The sequence below is a fragment of the Schistocerca cancellata genome, chromosome 11 (genome assembly GCF_023864275.1).
Source record: "Schistocerca cancellata isolate TAMUIC-IGC-003103 chromosome 11, iqSchCanc2.1, whole genome shotgun sequence".
NCBI classification, from domain to species: Eukaryota; Metazoa; Arthropoda; class Insecta; order Orthoptera; family Acrididae; genus Schistocerca; species Schistocerca cancellata.
In genome coordinates this window covers 150,533,681-150,553,478 of record NC_064636.1, presented here as the reverse complement: position 1 = coordinate 150,553,478, position 19,798 = coordinate 150,533,681, and positions in this window count along the sequence as shown.

The following is a 19,798-nucleotide window of genomic DNA, read 5'->3' as shown; positions in this document are numbered from 1 at the left end:
TTGTTCATGAAAATCATGAGACCTTGCAAGCTAAAATTGACTCAGTTGCGTCTACCGATTCGGTTACGCAACTTGCAAAAACTCAGGAAAACTTAAAGGACACAGTAGAAAGACACATGGAGGAAATTAGTTCATTATCAGAGAAAGTAGTTGAACTTTCGGATCAGCTAAATAATTTATATACGAAGGTAGATGATAATCTGAATGACACAAAACCGGTAGTCTTTAATGACACAGAAGAGAGCGAACAAATTAGGAAACTGAAACAAAATCTGAATCAAATTGATACGGTACACCAAAGAGAAACCCGGGTGCCCCCTCCACCACTGCTGGCGGCTTACCTCCAACTGCCCAACGCTATGCGCTGTACCAACCAGCTGCCCAACAATACAATGGCAGACAACAATGCAAACTAGCCACAGACTGCACACAGCACAACCAGTGATTTTCATATAGAGCGCTACGTAACGTTGCCAATAAGAAAACATAAACAGCCTACTTACATAAAGAAAACATAAACAGCCTACTTACAAGTTGCCTGCTGACATGTAGGGTCAGTCAATTCACGAGGTTGTCTCCATACCGGTACACGTCCGGCCGCTCGATATAGCTACACTCCTGGAAATTGAAATAAGAACACCGTGAATTCATTGTCCCAGGAAGGGGAAACTTTATTGACACATTCCTGGGGTCAGATACATCACATGATCACACTGACAGAACCACAGGCACATAGACACAGACAACAGAGCATGCACAATGTCAGCACTAGTACAGTGTATATCCACCTTTCGCAGCAATGCAGGCTGCTATTCTCCCATGGAGACGATCGTAGAGATGCTGGATGTAGTCCTGTGGAACGGCTTGCCATGCCATTTCCACCTGGCGCCTCAGTTGGACCAGCGTTCGTGCTGGATGTGCAGACCGCGTGAGACGACGCTTCATCCAGTCCCAAACAGGCTCAATGGGGGACAGATCCGGAGATCTTGCTGGCCAGGGTAGTTGACTTACACCTTCTAGAGCACGTTGGCTGGCACGGGATACATGCGGACGTGCATTGTCCTGTTGGAACAGCAAGTTCCCTTGCCGGTCTAGGAATGGTAGAACGATGGGTTCGATGACGGTTTGGATGTACCGTGCACTATTCAGTGTCCCCTCGACGATCACCAGTGGTGTACGGCCAGTGTAGGAGATCGCTCCCCACACCATGATGCCGGGTGTTGGCCCTGTGTGCCTCGGTCGTATGCAGTCCTGATTGTGGCGCTCACCTGCACGGCGCCAAACACGCATACGACCATCATTGGCACCGAGGCAGAAGCGACTCTCATCACTGAAGACGACACGTCTCCATTCGTCCCTCCATTCACGCCTGTCGCGACACCACTGGAGGCGGGCTGCACGACGTTGGGGCGTGAGCGGAAGACGGCCTAACGGTGTGCGGGACCGTAGCCCAGCTTCATGGAGACGGTTGCGAATGGTCCTCGCCGATACCCCAGGAGCAACAGTGTCCCTAATTTGCTGGGAAGTGGCGGTACGGTCCCCTACGGCACTGCGTAGGATCCTACGGTCTTGGCGTGCATCCGTGCGTCGCTGCGGTCCGGTCCCAGGTCGACGGGCACGTGCACCTTCCGCCGACCACTGTCGACAACATCGATGTACTGTGGAGACCTCACGCCCCACGTGTTGAGCAATTCGGCGGTACGTCCACCCGGCCTCCCGCATGCCCACTATACGCCCTCGCTCAAAGTCCGTCAACTGCACATATGGTTCACGTCCACGCTGTCGCGGCATGCTACCAGTGTTAAAGACTGCGATGGAGCTCCGCATACCACGGCAAACTGGCTGACACTGACGGCGGCGGTGCACAAATGCTGCGCAGCTAGCGCCATTCGACGGCCAACACCGCGGTTCCTGGTGTGTCCGCTGTGCCGTGCGTGTGATCATCGCTTGTACAGCCCTCTCGCAGTGTCCGGAGCAAGTATGGTGGGTCTGACACACCGGTGTCAATGTGTTCTTTTTTCCATTTCCAGGAGTGTAGAAACGGGAGCCATCCGACCAGGCGACCAGTTTCCAGTCATCGACAGTCCAATGTCGGCGTCGACGGACCCAGGCGAGGCGTAAAGCTTTCTGTTGTGTGCAGTCATCGAGGATACACGAGTGGGCCTTCGGATCAAAGAAAGCCTGTATCGATGATGTTTATTTCAATGTCTGGTACGCTGGCACTTGTTGCAGGCCCAGCATTGAAATCTGCAGCAGTTTGCGGACGTTTTGCACTTGTGTCACGCCGAACGATTCTCTTCAGCCGTCGTTGGCCCCGTTCTTGCAGGATCTTTTCCCGGTAGCACCGATGTGTGAGATTTCATGTTTTACCGGATTCCTGATATTCGCGGTACTGTCGTGAAATGGTCTTACTAGAAAATCCCCACCTTATCGCTACCTCGGAGATGCTGTGTCCCATCGCTCGTGCGCCGACCATAGCACCGCGTTCAAATTCACTCAAGGGGCTCCGGAAGGGCTCAAAATCATGAAAAGTTGAATTTTTACTTTTTTGCGTTTTCTGAATCTGCAGACTATTACCTTTTAATACATATATAATTTATTCAATTCCGAAGACTACAACTATTTTTAAATTTTTTTTGAAATGTGTTCTACATGGGCGTGACCCACTGTGGCGCTGTTAAACTGCTGTCAAATGGTGTTACTATTAACGTCCGTGTTCATCAGGTACATTTTAGTGATGTGAGATAAAGTATGTGTTGTGGCTAACCTGTGATGGTTCAATATATATCGCTGGTGTGATTGTCGATTGTTTCATGTTTATTTACCCTGTCGTTATCTGGAAAATATTCGTAATTAATTATGTTTCTTGAGTCTCTGTTTTGTTGAAGTATAATAATGAGTAAAAGTAAAGTTATTAGAAATCCTCTGAAGGCTTTTAAGAAAAGGAGAAATGTTGGAAAGCCAAAGGTATGTGTTATTACTGTAAATAATAACATTCTAACATGGTACGAGCGATGCTTGCTTTAGACAAGGAACGCCTTCGGGCTGCAGACAGGGCTGTAAAGAGTCCAGAAATACAAGCAAGAGTAAACAGGAGGAGGAACAAGAGGAAGCTGGAGGAGGAGTTTGCAGAGGATGAAGATAATCCATCCTATGGACCTGGAATGCACTAAAAAGTTAATCAAATCTTTGTCGCTCGATTCCCAAAACTTTTATTTTCTCATACTAATTACATGTTTTCTAAGGATCTTCCAAACATATTTGTTTCAAACTTTCAGTAAATGTTACACAGTACCTTCTGCGTAATTTAACACAGCCTTTTTCCAAAAAACTGTATACTTTTGAATATATGAATAAAAAGTTGCAAAAAAATGTTGTGAATTTTCATTACAATTGAAAGAAAATCATCTTTAATAACTGAACTAAAATTTTGTAAAATCCCTGTGTCAAGTTGTAGCCCATATTCCAATAAATAATCTGTAAAAAGTTCAACTTCCTACCTCAAATACTTTGTGAGGAAAGATGTAATTTATAAGCGTCATTTTAACATTGCAAGTATAGTGCGTTCCGGAGCCACTTAAACCTTGACAACTTGCCATTGTAGCAGCAGTAACCGATATAACAACTGCGCCTGACTCTTGTTGCCTTATACAGGGTGTTACAAAAAGGTACGGAACATGCTGTTTCTGGATTTTAACATGTTTCAGAAAACGGTGGACAGTATATTGAGCATGTTTTGCGCCAGTCGCGCGGAAATTTATAATCCGGTTTGATGCTGACTGATGCTTTTTATGCGGTTTTTGGCCTGCCGTCGTGGATGGGCTTACGTAACTAACAGTATCACACCTGTACACCCATGCACACTGAGCAGTACAGTTCGTTTAACGCCAGACGTACACCGTAGGCATTGTTTGTGTGATTCATTTGTCATTTGTAGTCGACCACTATTAAATTATGATGCTTGCAGCGCCATCTGTTGCTTCATATTGTAACCATTTACTTTTCTGCTGCCACACGTTTTCCCCCTTCGCCGATAATATTCCGCTTGACGCCAATCTAGCCAGTGGTGTCATCTCTACAGCAGTTTGGAAGTTTAATTATAACCACCCTGTGCTTACAAAACGTTCTGACAATCACTGTACCTTATAGTGGACACAAAGTTTCTGCTGGTAATTAAATTTCTAGGCCTACCCCTGCGCACGGAACGCTCGTCTATCCAGCAACCTGTTGCTAATAGAATCTTGACCTGACTGTCAGAAACCAAATTTCATCTACCTTACTTGCAATGTGCCATGCAATACGATATCTTAAAATTTTCACAAAAAACTTCTGCAGCACAAAATTCGCGATGTGCAATGCGAATATACGAACACGTTCATAAAGATAATGAATGAAAAATGAGGTACTAAATTTAACGTCTGATAAATTACAATACCCCCCCCCCCTACCCCCATGAACCATGGACCCTGCCGTTGGTGGGGAGGCTTGCGTGCCTCAGCGGTACAGATGGCCGTACCGTAGGTGCAACCACAACGGAGGGGTATCTGTTGAGAGGCCAGACAAACGTGTGGTTCCTGAAGAGGGGCAGCAGCCTTTTCAGTAGTTGCAGGGGCAACAGTCTCGATGATTGACTGATCTGGCCTTGTAACATTAACCAAAACGGCCTTGCTGTGCTGGTACTGCGAACGGCTGAAAGGAAGGGGAAACTACGGCAGTAATTTTTCCCGAGGGCATGCAGCTTTACTGTACGGTTAAATGATGATGGCGTCCTCTTGGGTAAAATATTCCGGAGGTAAAATAGTCCCCCATTCGGATCTCCGGGCGGGGACTACTCAAGAGGACGTCGTTATCAGGAAAAAGAAAACTGGCGTTCTACGGATCGGAGCGTGGAATGTCAGATCCCTTAATCGGGCAGGTAGATTAGAAAATTTAAAGAGGGAAATGGATAGGTTAAAGTTAGATATAGTGGGAATTAGTGAACTTCGGTGGCAGGAGGAACAAGACTTCTGGTCAGGTAAATACAGGGTTGTACATACAAAATCAAAAAGGGTAATGCAGGAGTAGGTTTAATAATGAATAAAAAAATAGGAATGTGGGTAAGCTACTACAAACAGCATAGTGAAAGCATTATTGTAGCCAAGACAGACATGAAGCCCATGCCTACCACAGTAGTACAAGTTTATATACCAACTAGCTCTGCAGATGACGAAGAGATTGATGAAATGTATGATGACATAAAAGAAATTATTCAGATAGTGAAGGGAGACGAAAATTTAATAGTCATGGGTGACGAATGCTACAGTAGGAAAAGGAAGACAAGAAAACGTAGTGGGTGAATATGGAATGGGAGTTAGGAATGAAAGAGGAAGCCGCCTGGTAGAATTTTGCACAGAGCATAACTTAATCATTGCTAACACTTGGTTCAAGAATCATGAAAGGAGGCTTTATACATGCAAGAAGCCTGGAGATACTAAAAGGTATCAGATAGATTATATAATGCTAAGATAGACATTTAGGAGCCAGGTTTTAAATTGTAAGACATTTCCAGGGGAAGATGTGGACTCTGACCACAATCTATTGGTTATGAACTGTAGATTAAAACTCCAAAAAGGTGGGAATTTAAAGAGATGGGACCTGGATAAATCAGAGGTTGCAGAGAGTTTCGGGGAGAGCATTAAGGAACGATTGACAAGAATGGGGGAAAGAAATACAGTAGAAGAAGAATGGGTAGCTTTGAGAGATGAAATAGTGAAGGCAGCAGAGGATCAAGTAGGTAAAAAGACGAGGGCTTATAGAAATCCTTGGGTAACAGAAGAGATATTGAATTTAATTGATGAAAGTAGAAAATACAAAAATGCAGTAAATGAAGGCAAGAAGGAATACAAACGTCTCAAAAATGAGATCGACAGGAAGTGCAAAATGTCTAAGTAGGGATGGCTAGAGGACAAATGTAAGGATGTGGAGGCTTATCTCACTAGGGGTAAGATAGATACGGCCTACAGGAAAATTAAAGAGACCTTTGGAGAAAAGAGAACAACTTACATGAATACAAAGAGCTCAGATGGAAACCCAGTTCTAGCCAGAGAAGGGAAAGCAGAAAGGTGGAAGGAGTATATAGAGGGTCTATACAAGGGCGATGTACTTGAGGACAACATTATGGAAATGGAAGAGGATGTAGATGAAGATGAAATAGGAGATATGATATTGCATGAAGAGTTTGACAGAGCACTGAAAGACCTAAGTCGAAACAAGGCCCCAGGAGTAGACAACATTCCATTAGAACTACTGATTGCCTTAAAAAAAGCCAGCCCTGACAAAACTCTACCATCTGCTGTGCAAGATGTATGAGACAGGCGAAATACCCTCAGACTTCAAGAAGAATATAATAATTCCAATCCCAAAGAAATCAGGTGTTGACAGATGTGAAAATTACCGAGCTATCAGATTAATAAGTCACGGCTGCAAAATACTAACTCGAATTCTTTACAGACGAATGGAAAAACTGGTAGAAGCCGACCTCGCGGAAGATCAGTTTGGATTCCGTAGAATTGTTGGAACACGTGAGGCAATACTGACCCTAACACTTATCCTAGTTACATCAAGGAAAGGCAAAGCTACGAATCTAGCATTTGTAGAGAAAGCGTTTGACAATGTTGACTGCAATACTCTCTTTCAAATTCTGAAGGTGGCAACAGTAAAATACAGGAAGCGAAAGGCTATTTACGATTTGTACAGAAACCAGATGGCAGTTACAAGAGTCGAGGGGCATGAAAGGGAAGCAGTGGTTGGGAAGGGAGTGAGACAGGGTTGTAGCCCATCCCCGATGCTATTCAATCTGTATACTGAGCAAGAAGTAAAGGAAATGAAAGAAAAATTCGGAGTATCAATTAAAATCCATGGAGAAGAAACAAAAACTTTGAGGTTTGCCGATGACATTGTAACTGTGTCAGAGACAGCAAAGGACCTGGAAGAGCAGTTGAACGGAATGAACAGTGTCTTGAAAGGAGGATATAAGATGAACATCAACAAGAGCAAAATGAGGATAATGGAATGTGGTCTAATCAAATCGGGTGATGCTGAGGGAATTAGATTAGGAAATGAGTATTTTGCTATTTGGGGAGCAAAATAGCTAATGATGATAGTCGAAGAAGAGAGAATATATAATGTTGACTGGCAATGGCAAGGAAATCGTTTCTGAAGACGTTTGTTAATATCGAGTAGAGATTTAAGTGTCAGGAAGTCGAAAATCGTTTGTGAAAGTATTTTATGGAGTTAGCCTGGCATGGAAGTGAAACGTGGACGATAAATAGTTTAGACAAGAAGGGAATAGGAGCCTCCGAAATGAGGTGCTACAGAAGAATGCTGAAGAATAGATGGTAGACCACATAACTAATGAGGAGGTAGTGAATAGAACTGGGGAGAAGTTTGTGGCACAACTTGACTTGAAGAAGGGATCGGATGGTAGGACATGTTCTGAGGCATCACTGGATCATCAGTTTTGTATTGGAGGGCAGCGTGGAGGGCAAAAACCGTAGAGGGAGACCAAGAGGTGAATACGCTAAACAGATTCAGAAGGATGTAGGTTGCAGTAGGTATTGGGAGATGAAGAAGTTTGTACAGGATAGAGTAGCATGGAGAGCTGCATCAAACCAGTCTCAGGACTGAAGACCCCAACAACAACAACAAATATCAAATATTTCTGGAAAGAATATAGGCATATCTGTAGTATCCTAGTTACCCACTATTGAGTCTTGTACTACATGGAAGGGAGGGAGAGGATGTTGTTACGGTTGGCCAGTACCTTCTTTCTGCAATACAAATGCACACATGGATTAATAGAGTTCTTTATGTGTGTGAACATTGTTTAAGTTGCTACAGAAGAATGCTCAAGATTAGATGGGTAGATCACATAACTAATGAGGAAGTATTGAATAGGATTGGGGAGAAGAGAAGTTTGTGGCACAACTTGACCAGAAGAAGAGATCGGTTGGTAGGACATGTTCTGAGGCATCAAGGGATCACCAATTTAGTATTGGAGGGCAGCGTGGAGGGTAAAAATCGTAGCGGGAGACCAAGAGATGAATACATTAAGCAGATTCAGAAGGATTTAGGTTGCAGTAGTTGCTCGGGGATGAAGAAGCTTGCAGAGGATAGAGTAGCATGGAGAGCTGCATCAAACCAGTCTCTGGTCTGAAGAGTACAACAACAATATGCAACTAATAATTTTTTTTTAAAAAAGTAACAAATATTTAGAAATTAACAGTCCTATGTGCTTTCTCTCTCCTGCACAAATTTTCAGGTTCTCCTTCATGAATTCTACGACTGAATAGTAATATTTCTGCACTAGTTCCTCATGTAAGGTTTTTTTCGGTGTTTCTAAATTTACGCTGAGCAGTTCTCTTCCTTGCACCTTGTTATAATTTTCCATGCCCATATTCTGTCGGATTTGGGCGTAAAGTTATAAACGGAGGATGGGCAGCAACAAATTATTTTAATTTCTGGTGTTGTAATCATGTTGAAAATTATTTACTACAAATAAATTTAGGTTACTATGTTTAAAAATAATCAGCTCATAGATATATAGTGAGAGAAAATTTGATATAGTTAGAATTTTAGGAGAGGGCGACATGATTTTCTTTAGGCTAGATTGTGTATATTTCCAATGATGGTTTTCTGAAACTTTAATATTCGACACATATTGTTTGAGTTACCCCAAAATACAAGGCCGTATCTTATTACTGATTCGAAGTAGCTGTGATTACTACTTTCCTTATGTCCATACTGACAGCATTGTACAATATGGTTATTGCAAGTAGTTGGCTATCTAATTAATTCGCAACGAACTCTACATGTGAGTCCCATGATAGATTTTTGTCTAGTAGCACTCCTAGGAATTTCACACAACTAGCTTCCTGCAAATCCCGGTTTTTATTATTGACTTAAACAACATTTAATTTTGATTGTCGTGTTTTAAACTGTATTAAATGAGTCTTTTCCGTTTTTAATTTTAACCCATTTGAAGCAAACGAAGTTTCTAATTTTTCTAAAGTATTTAATACAGTTTGAGGTATTTTGTCAGTACTAATACTTTCAATGGCTACAGATATGTCGTCTGCAAATAAAACTGAGTGACCCTCAGTAATAAGTGGTAGACCATTTAGTTGAAACAGAAACAGAATGGCGCCCAAGACAGAACTTTGGGGTAGTGCTTGCGAAAAGGTTTCCCATTTTGAAGTATAATTTCCTCGCTCTGGTGATATAACCACTGTTTGCCTTCGTTTGGTCAGGCAGGACTTAAACTATTATAATACAGTGTCACTAATTCTATATTTTTCCAGTTTCCAGAGTAGCAGGGAGTGTTCCACACTATCGAAGGCCTTTGATAGGTCGCACAAAAAAAAAAAAAAAAAATAAAAATAAAAAATAAAAAAAAATAAAACTCCTGTGGCATGCAGAGAGTTGTCTAGAGAGGAGCTAATTTTATCTACAAAATAGCACATACTGCGGTTTTGCTTTTTTGAAGTCGATACTGATTTTCTAAGAGTATTTTAAATTTTTCTACGAAATTTTAAATTTGTATGTGACGACCTTTTCAAATATTTTTCATGGTGATGGAAGAAGAGAGATGTTCTTTCATGACTTTTTTAATAGTGGCTTAACTACTGCATAATTAAGTGTATCTGGAAGATAACCTTCTTGAAGGGACTGATTAAGTATTCTAAACAGTGGCTGTGCAGCTATTTTAGATTCTATTTTTGACATTATTGTCGGCATCCCATCCAATCCTGTCGGTGTTTTACATTTTAGTGGTGGTGTCACATTTTCTCTAGCTTTTACAATAGTTTTGCCCATTGTGCAGAAAAGTTCACTTTCAAATTGCTCAGTGTTGAAAAAAGTTGCCAAGTCCCGATAATTTTCTATGTTGTTTGATTTGTGTGCGTGTATAAAGAATTCATTAAATAATTCTGAAATCTGAGAAGAATTTACAACAGTTTTGTCCTCTATCTTGATTTCAGAAATATCACTGCGTCTAGCTGTGGCAATTGTTTCGGTTCTGATTACTGGGCATAATGCAATGCCTTCGATTTGTTTTCACTATGCAAAATCAACCTACTATTTGCCAGATATTTTCCTGCCTTTACAACATTTTAAAAATATTTTAGTAATTTTTTACACAGGTAACAAAATCAGGACTTTTATTACGTTTTAGTTCCCTATGTAGCTAGCTGTCTTTCTCTTCCGCTAGAGATTTTTGTTCCTTCAGTAATCCACTTTACCTTATTTCCTACTTTTTTATGATGTACAACATCATGTTGTACATTTTCAGAACATGAAATACTGTGCTCCGTAGCCCACTGCACCCGATTTAATCTGTGATGGAATAAGCTCATATTTTCTGTGCTGAACTGGCGTTGGCTGTAGGCTTTCTTGGAGCAAGCTTCAACTGTTTTTGGTAACTCCATGCAAAAAGCATAATGATCAGAAAGTCCTAAATCCAAACAAAACTTATTTGCCTCTTTATTAATATAATTGATTAAAATGTTACCTATACATGTTGCCGACATTTCGTTTATTCCAGTACAATCAATTAATTAGCACTGAAATCCGGTATCTGAATAATTTCAATGATTTTTCTTTTTTTGTGTTGTTAGCTTCACTGGCTAAATATGTGGTGAAATCAGCAGTTATTAAGACACTTTCCTTGATTTCTTTATGGAGCTTTGGCAATAGACACTGGAATTTCGACAAAAATTGTTTCGTAATTTCTGCGCCTGAAATTCTGTACAGAGATAAAATTACAATATTTTGCTCTAATTCTAAACAGCAGCTTTCGAATATACGTTCTTCATTAATGGAATCGAGTCGAACCTTGCCTTATATTCCACTCATCTTTCCACAACTATGCACAATTGTCTTCAAGTTAAATTGCTATCACAATAGCTGCTGGCAACATAAAAATTAGCAAGGTTATTTAACATTTTGATACTATCCTTTGTAAGCCAGTGAACATTCAAGCACACGAGTTTAATGTTTGGTATTTCTGACAAAACGAATTGCAAATCGTTAAGTTTTGTATCTCTCTCCTTTGTATAGTCTGAACTTGACCCATTTATGTTCAAGTGATTTAAGAACGTATTGTTATAATTATGTTATTACAATTACATTACAATTATTGTTAATGATATTTGTTCTGAAATTCTGTGTATCTATTTTCGTTTTAACTTTGTTGTTAATTTTTACTCCCCAATCTCTGCGTACTACACTGAAGCGCCAAAGAAACTGGTTTACGCATGTTGTTGTTGTTGTCTTCAGTCCTGAGACTGGTTTGATGCAGCTCTCCATGCTACTCTATCCTGTGCAAGCTTCTTCATCTCCCAGTACCTACTGCAACCTACATCCTTCTGAATCTGCTTACTGTATTCATCTCTGGGTCTCCCCCTGCGATTTTTACCCTCCACGCTGCCCTCCAGTACTAAATTGGTGATCCCTTGATGCCTCAGAACATGTCCTACCAACCGGTCCCTTCTTCTAGTCAAGTTGTGCCACAAACTCCTCCCCAATTGTATTCAATACCTCCTCATTAGTTATGTGATCTACCCATCTAATCTTCAGCATTCTTCTGTAGCACCACATTTCGAAAGCTTCTATTCTCTTCTTGTCTAAACTATTTATCGTCCATGTTTCACTTCCATACATTCCTACACTCCATATAAATACTTTCAGAAATGACTTCCTGACACTTAAATCTATACTCGATGTTAACAAATTTCTCTTCTTCAGAAACGCTTTCCTTGCCATTTCCAGTCTACATTTTATATCCTCTCTACTTCGACCATCATCAGTTATTTCGCTCCCCAAATAGCAGAACTCCTTTACTACTTTAACTGTCTCATTTCGTAATCTAATACCCTCAACATCACCCGACTTAATTTGGCTACATTCCATTATCCTCGTTTTGCTTTTGTTGATGTTCATCTTATATCCTCCTTTCAAGACACCATCCATTCCGTTCAACTGCTCTTCCAAGTCCTTTGCTGTTTGTGACAGAATTACAATGTCATCGGCGAACCTCAAAGTTTTTATTTCTTCTCCATGGATTTTAATACCTACTCCGAATTTTTCTTTTATTTCCCTTACTGCTTGCTCAATATACATAGTTACGCATACGTATTCTAATACAGACATATGTAAACAGGAGAAGATGGCGCTGCATTCGGAAAGGCCTATACAGGGTTTTACAAAAAGGTATGGCCAAACTCGTCTTCTCCTGCACTGCTTCCACTGATGTCGCATCAATTCGTTTCCTCCCTCTAACAGGTTGCACGCCAAAGGAACCCGGCTTTTCGAATTTCCGAATCATTTTCTCCAGACGCACGGCAGTCATCGGACCGACGCCTTTTTTCAAACCGTCCAGTGTCCGGAACTTCTACAGAGCGGCGTGTGCACAGTCATCATTCTTGTGACGCAGCTTTACAGAGGCAGCCGCGGCGAACGTCGCAGACGCGAAGGGAGGGAAAGCCGTGTGCCCGGCGTGTTTATACCGCCTTCAGTGGGTCGTTCGCATGACAAGTTCAAATGGTTCAGATGGCTCTGAGCACTATGCGACTTAACATCTGATGTCATCACCATAGCAGTCGCTCGGTTGCAGACTGAAGCGCCTAGAACCGGTCGGCCACAACAGCCGGCCCGCATGACGGGTGTTTTCATTTATGTATTCTGACACACATGTTGTTGTTGTGGTCTTCAGTCCTGAGACTGGTTTGATGCAGCTCTCCATGCTACTCTATCCTGTGCAAGCTTCTTCATCTCCCAGTACCTACTGCAACCTACATCCTTCTGAATCTGCTTAGTGTATTCATCTCTTGGTCTCCCCCTACGATTTTTACCCTCCACGCTTAAATTGGTGATCCCTTGATGCCTCAGAACATGTCCTACCAACCGATCCCTTCTTCTGGTCAAGTTGTGCCACAAACTTCTCTTCTCCCCAATCCTATTCTGTACTTCCTCATTAGTTATGTGATCTACCCATCTAATCTTCAGCATTCTTCGGTAGCACCACATTTCGAAAGCTTCTATTCTCTTCTTGTCCAAACTATTTACCGTCCATGTTTCACTTCCATACATGGCTACACTCCATACAAATACTTTCAGAAATGACTTCCTGACACTTAAATCTATACCCGATATTAACAAATTTCTCTTCTTCAGAAACGCTTTCCTTGTCATTGTCAGTCTACATTTTATATCCTCTCTACTTCGACCATCATCAGTTATTTTGCTCCCAAAATAGCAAAACTCCTTTACTACTTTAAGTGTCTCATTTCCTAATCTAATTCCCTCAGCATCACCCGACTTAATTCCACTACATTCCATTATCCTCGTTTTGCTTTTGTTGATGTTCATCTTATATCCTCCTTTCAAGACACTGTCCATTCCGTTCAACTGCTCTTCCAGGTCCTTTGCTGTCTCTGACACAATTACAATGTCATCGGCAAACCTCAAGGTTTTTATTTCTTCTCCATGGATTTTAATACCTACTCCGAATTTTTCTTTTGTTTCCTTTACTGCTTGCTCAATATACAGATTGAATAACATCGGGGAGAGGCTACAACCCTGTCTCACTCCCTTCCCAACCACTGCTTCCCTTTCATGTCCCTCGACTCTTATAACTGCCATCTGGTTTCTGTACAAATTGTAAATAGCCATTCGCTCCCTGTATTTTACCCCTGCCACCTTTAGAATTTGAAAGAGAGTATTCCAGTCAACATTGTCAAAAGCTTTCTCTAAGTCTACAAATGCTAGGAATGTCGGTTTGCCTTTCCTTAATCTTTCTTCTAAGATAAGTCGTAAGGTCAGTATTGCCTCACGTGTTCCAGTATTTCTACGGAATCCAAACTGATCTCCCCCGAGGTCGGCTTCTACTAGTTTTTCCATTCGTCTGTAAAGAATTCGTGTTAGTATTTTGCAGCTGCGGCTTATTAAACTGATTGTTCGGTAATTTTCACATCTGTCCACACCTGCTTTCTTTGGGATTGGAATTATTATATTCTTCTTGAAGTCTGAGGGTATTTCGCCTGTTTCATACATCTTGCTCACCAGATGGTAGAGTTTTGTCAGGACTGGCTCTCCCAAGGCCATCAGTAGTTCCAATGGAACGTTGTCTACTCCGGGGGCCTTGTTTCGACTCAGGTCTTTCAGTGCTCTCTCAAACTCTTCACGCAGTATCGTATTTCCCATTTCATCTTCATCTACATCCTCTTCCATTTCCATAATATTGTCCTCAAGTACATCGCCCTTGTAGACACACATAGCCCCATTTATTGATCAATTTTCACACTATTTTTTTTCTTCTGCCATACGTTTCCCCTTCCCCTATAATATTTCGTTCCAATTTGACGCCATTCTGACCAATGGTGTTATTTCTACAGCGTTTTGAAAGTTTAACTTTAATTATAATCACCCAGTACAATTCAGAGGTTTCATATCGGTAAAAGATTTCAGAAAAGTGCTATCTTGTAAATTTTCAAGCAGTTCATCGGTTAATGAGATGAGTTACACTTTATGTTCATTTGCTGTGTAATTACATTAACATTTCTGGTAGTCATTCTTTGCAAGACTAAAGATAAAGATTAATAATATTCAGGGTCAACATTTTAATCTCAGTCATTTGTTTCGCAATCATATAGTGTACATAAACTTCATTGGAAACGGATTGCTCTTTCGCGTTTGAATTGTTTGATTTACTGGCTTGCCTGGATTTCGTATCGTGTACCTTGAGCTTCGCATACTTCCGTTCAAAATTTAATTTCAACACAGTATTTAAATAGTAGAATAAGTTTTACGCACTTATCAGATAGTAACCAGACACTTACAAACAGGAGTGTAGAAGTTATTACACAGTACTTTCAGACTTACTAAATACAGGAAATACACTCGTGACTACATTCTGAAAAAAATATGAGAATTCGACTGCCGAACTTGAAACTAAAGTAGCGAATCAAACGGGTACATCAGTTGGAATAGCTACACGCCATCAGTCATAACCAGCGCCAAGTGGTTCTTCGTACTGCGATCTGCACCCACTCCGGCAGGTGTGGCCGTGCGGTTCTAGGCGCTACAGTCTGGAACCGCGCGACCGTTACGGTCGCAGGTTCGAATCCTGCCTCGGGCATGGATGTATGTGATGATCTTAGGTTAGTTAGGTTTAAGTAGTTCTATCTTCTAGGGGACTGATGACCACAGATGTTAAGGGGCTCCAGAACGCCCTAAACCTGCAATGTTAAAATAACGCTTATAAATTACATCTTTCCTCACAAAGTATTTGAGGTAGGAAGTTGAACTTTTTACAGATTATTTATTGGAATATGGGCTACAACTTAACACAGGGATTTTACAAAATTTTAGTTCAGTTATTAAAGATGATTTTTTTTCAATTGTAATGAAAATTCACAACATCTTTTGGCAATTTTTTATTTATATATTCAAAAATATACAGTTTTTTGGAAAAAGGCTGTGTTAAATCATGCAGAAGGTACTGTGTAACATTTACTGAAAGTTTGAAACAAATATGTTTGGAAGATCCTTAGAAAACATGTAATTAGTGTGAGAAAATAAAAGTTTTGGGAATCGAACGACAAAGATTGGATTAACTTTTTAGTGCATTCCAGGTCCATAGGATGGATTATCTTCATCCTCTGCAAACTCCTCCTCCAGCTTCCTCTTGTTCCTCCTCCTGTTTACTCTTGCTTGTATTTCTAGACTCTTTACAGCCCTGTCTGCAGCCCGAAGGCGTTCCTTGTCTAAAGCAAGCATCGCTCGTACCATGTTAGAACCTATCGTCTTTATTGTTTACAGTAATAACACATACCTTTGGCTTTCCAACATTTCTCCTTTTCTTAAAAGCCTTCAATCGACAATCACACCAGCGATATATATTGAACCATCACAGGTTAGCAACAACACATACTTTATCTCACATCACTAAAATGTACCTGATGAGCACGGACGTTAATAATAACACCATTTGACAGCAATTTAACAGCGCCACAGTGGGTCACGCCCATGTAGAACACATTTCAAAAGAAATTTAAAAATAGTTGTAGTCTTCGGAACTGAATAAATTATATATCTATTAAAAGGTAATAGTCTGCAGATTCAGAAAACGCAAAAAAGTAAAAATTGAACTTTTCATGATTTTGAGTCTTTCCGGAGCCCCTTAAGTCCCATAGTGCTCAGAGCCATTTTTCTGCACCCACCATAGGTCCAGTCCCGAGAGCCCATAGCAAGCTCTTCTCTTGACGTACTTTCCCCAGGTGACCGGAAGAGATCAGAGGGGTCCTTTGCGCCACCAACTGAACAACTGTCGAATGAATACCCATAGCGCACAAATCTGTTTACCTTGACAGAACTTTACATTCGCTGTGTTGTATAATGCTACCATATAAAAGACAAATTTATCATATGTACCCACTCACTCATTCATACAGCAGGTAAAGCTGTAAGTAGGCTGTTTATGTTTTCTTTATGTAAGTAGGCTGTTTAGGTTCTTATATTGGTAACGCCACCGCCACGTAGCGCTCTCTGTATGAAAATGAAATCACTGGCTGTGCTGTGTGCAGTCTGTGGCTAGTTTGCATTGTTGTCTGCCATTGTAGAGGGGCAGCTGGATGTGAACAGCGCGTAGCGTTGGGCAGTTAGAGGTGAGCCGCCAGCAGTGGTGGATGTGACGAGAGAGATGGCGGAGTTTTGAAATTACATATATTATGACTTGTGATGATATTAAGGTAAATACATTGTTTGTTCTCTATTAATATCTTTCATTTGCTAACTATCCCTATCAGTAGTTAGTGCCTTCCGTAGTTTGAATCTTTTATTTAGCTGGCCGTAGTGGCGCTCGCTGTATTGCAGTAGTTCGAGTAATGAAGATTTTTGTGAGGTAAGTGATTTCTGAAAGGTATAGTTTAATGTTACTCAGGGCCATTCTTTTGCAGGGATCTTTGAAAGTCAGACTGCGTTGCGCTAAATAATATTGTGTGTCAGGTTAAGCACAGTCGTGTATAATTGTTCTAAGGGGACGTTTCAAAGCGAGAAAGGAAATTTGGAAGCACATCGTTGGGTAGTACACATAGGATTAGGTTGTAACGAGATCATGTCATTTTTATTTTTTTAAGTTATCCATGTGCACGTCAGAGAGAGAGAGAAAGAGAGAGAGAGAGAGAGAGAGAGAGAGAGAGAGCAAGTCATCTTTGGCCTTTGCGTGGCACAATCTTTGCCTCTCCGTAATTTGATACATTCGTAGTTGATGTTTGGTAGGTGGTGGACGCATTCAACTGTGCTGCGTTGACTTGTCATTGTATCTGTTAGACGAAGAAAGATTTATTGTACAGGACAGCGACGATGGATATGATGCATACACTGGAAGGCGAAAGGAATATAAATTTTGAATAATGTTATTAAAGGGCAGTTGGAACGCCCTTTCCCGACAATGTTAAATTTAGTGACTTGGTTTCCCTGTATTTTAGGAACCACTGTAGCCATTGACATGAAACTTTTACAGGACATTAAACTCTATGTTCTGAGTCTACTGAACTGCAATAATTCCATTTCAGCCTCTGCTTTCGGAAATACAATTATTTAATTACACAGTTGAAATTTTGTGTACATTTTTTGTACGTTATCCTAAATAATTTTAATTATACATAACATTATGTTCTTCTTTTAGTTCAGTAGACTCAGGATAGTTATGTTACTACTCTCTGAGAATCTGAATACTCTAATCGAAGTCGTTTCTGAGATTTAGGGAAAAATGCAACGGAAAAAATGTAAATTTTGAGGAACGGCTTCTAAAGTTTCAAAAGACTGTAACTCACTTAATATATCCTTATGTTTTTATTTTTAGTCACTCAGAAGCATCCCGCACCATATTGTATATCATCCTCTTGATCTTTTTACAAGTTTTTTCTTCTTTTCTTCTTTCTGGTCTCCTTAGTGGCCAACTGCGCTGCATTCCCTGCTTTCTCAATGCGAACCTTGTCCATCCGTTCAAGTTCTCTGATGCAGTTTACTCCAGAATTATTTCCAATATGCTGTAGCACTTTCACCCTACCAATGTTCCCATCATTAAACCAATAACAGCATCACTGTCCCCCCACTTTATTGTCTTCATTCCAACAAAAACATTGTTTGGTAAGCGAGTCCATATAAGATTACTGAACGACTCACTGGGATTTTGAGTCTGACCACGCAGACACTTGTTCAGTAATTCAGGATTTGGCAGGTCTCTGTAAATAGGTTTTATGATATCCATGACTGCTGCTGGGATGGAATGTTCATGGCTGTATGAACTGTTTGAGTACTGGACATTGCAGTAACTGCCCCATGAACCAGGTCCAGGAGGGAAAAGGTGGTCTACTGATGGTTCCTCAGTTGTGCCTGCTTAATTTTCAACAAATACTCAGCATCATATCTAACGGTCATCCCATAATACTGCTGTAGTTCATCAATCATTTTATCTCTCAGCCTGCCTCTTATGGTTTTACCATCAGAAAGTTTCTTGTCTCTCAAACTTTGTTTCAACTTCCTCAACCTGGTGCCCATCCGCTTCTCGACATGACCTTTATAACACATTAATCCACAGCGTTCTATATAAAAAAATAACTGATTTTATTAGATCTTGAAGTCATGTGCGTAAAAATTTTAACTTTTTCAACTGGTAGATTACATTTTAATAAAATAAAATAAAATACTTCTCATGTGAGTTCACAAGTGATACACATACCATTTTACTTGGAAAATTCCAAATTTTATAATGAGGCAGGAAGCCGAAAATGTGAAAATTTTTTTCCATTATAACTCCCCTTAAACAATCTTTGGACTTGTGACACAGTCTTTGCCTCTACGCAGTCTGATACATTCTTAGTTGAAATGTGGCAGGTGGTGGGCGCCTTTAGTGGTGCTGATTAGATTAGATTAGATTAGATTTACTTTCATTCCAATTGATCCGTAGTGAGGAGGTCCTCCAGGATGTGGAACATGTCAGAAAAACAACAATACATGACAAATATTTACAACTAAAACAAATAACCTAATGTACCATTCCACAGGTCCCAAGTGGAATGATCGTCATTTTCTAATGAACACTAAGAGTCATTTTACAAATACTAATGCACTGATTTTAAAATAAAAATGGTTTTTATTTATTTATAAGGTAATAAACATGTAATACAACTACTGTAATACTTATTTACAATGAACACATTACTGCACTGAAATGGTGCAGAAGTTAGATTATACTTACACACACACACACACACACACACACACACACACACACACACACGCAGACTTGCGCCTGTATCTGTTAGACGAAGAAAGATTTATTGTACAGGACAGCGAAGATGAGTATAATGTATACGTTGGAAGGCGAAAGGAATATAAATGTTGAATAATGTTGTTATTTCTGAAGAGAAGAAATTTGAGGTAAGATTGCAGCACTGCGCAGCTAATTTGTCGGAACCATTATTGTCAGTTAAACGCGTTCACCTGGTTAGACCTGAGAGAAGGGCTACCCCACTAATCTAAGTCATGTGTTACGATATCTACTGGTTAAGGTGTTTCGTTTTTATAGAAGATCTCTGTTACCCTTCTCGAATCATTGTACACTTTGTTAATCACGGTGCAGACCAATGTTATGTGTGAAGATCACCCGAAGTTTCACTCTGTCTTCTTGAATACATACTTCATTCTAAAAATCATTGTCCTGGAATGTCATTTCATTCGAATCTTTTCTCTCCTCACC